Here is a 1,297-nt window from a genome sequence, read left to right as displayed (position 1 = left end):
AGCCAGCATTTAAGAGTATAGAAATTAAGACTAAACATAAGGGAACTAGATTTTACTGACAACCCTCTAAATCTTTTTGCTCACACTTTTCTAAGCGAGGCTAATTTTGCTTCCATTATTTTTGCCTCTTTGAGATAGATTAAGTGGTTTGCTCATAATCCTGAGTTTAAAAAAAAAAAAACACCTTATAAAATAAAAAGATACTATTTTCACAGGAAAGGTAACATTGCATGGGCACTGAACCTGATACCACATTAGTAGAAGCAAGAAATTAGTTTCCTTATATGTTTTACTCGTACTGGAGATTTGATATAACAATGCCAATAACATTAACAACGGTTTTAAGTAGTTTTTATTTATTGGCTTTTTAAAAAAATATTCTAAGCATGTACCTTCCTGTGTTTTGACTCAGAAATCTTAAACATCTTAAAAGATTATCCTACGAGTTGTGAAAAATGAGGGTGTTTGGGGGCCATGGGATAGGAATGTGGAGGCTGACTTTTAAATAGAGATAGGTTAGGGAGAGAAAAAACAAACAAACAAACTTTCCATCCCCTATATGGGGTATATACCTGTGCTGGCCTTCCTGAATCATTAAGAAGAGGTAAGAAATTATTTAATTGTACACTTTAGGTATATGGACTTTGTACATTAATACTACTGTCTTTGAAAGGATGTCTGGCTGTCTATGATCATTCTTAGCATAGAAGCCGCAGAACTGTGGTAGCCGTTATTAATGGAAGACCACAGGGAATTTCTCCATTGTTCTTCCAAGATCTTCATACTAACCTGTGGTGTATGGAAATCCAAGGAGACTTAAACTAATGGCCTAATTTCCTTTTAGGTAAATGGGATGGAAGATTGGTGTCCGATTCAAGCCAATCATTAGAGAAACAAGAATAATGAATGTATTGTGTTATCCTCACTGTATATACCTTCAAAACTGAAATTTGTATTTCATTATGTTAGGTTTGTTAGATCTGTAATTACAAGTAAAATTCCCTCATCAGATATGGAAAATACAGAAACAAAATAAGTAAGACACTGAATCATATAAAGGTAATAAAGATTAAAACTTTAGTTTCAAGTTAGAGATAATTTGATGAATGAATATGATTTAAAGGTCTTGATTCTATACATAAAAACTTATTATATCATCTCAAAATTGCATTGGATTTCAGGCCATGGAAATGTAAAGCAAAGGGAGATAGTGGTGGGAATGCCTTTTTTAATTGAATAAAGGGAATTTGCTCCAAGAGGTTGAAAAATCTAAAAATTCAAGCTAAATAGAAACTCA

The sequence above is a fragment of the Hyaena hyaena genome, unplaced genomic scaffold (assembly GCF_003009895.1).
Source record: "Hyaena hyaena isolate Hyena2069 unplaced genomic scaffold, ASM300989v1 scaffold_798, whole genome shotgun sequence".
In the NCBI taxonomy this organism is placed as follows: Eukaryota; Metazoa; Chordata; class Mammalia; order Carnivora; family Hyaenidae; genus Hyaena; species Hyaena hyaena.
This window is presented reverse-complemented; position numbering follows the sequence as displayed.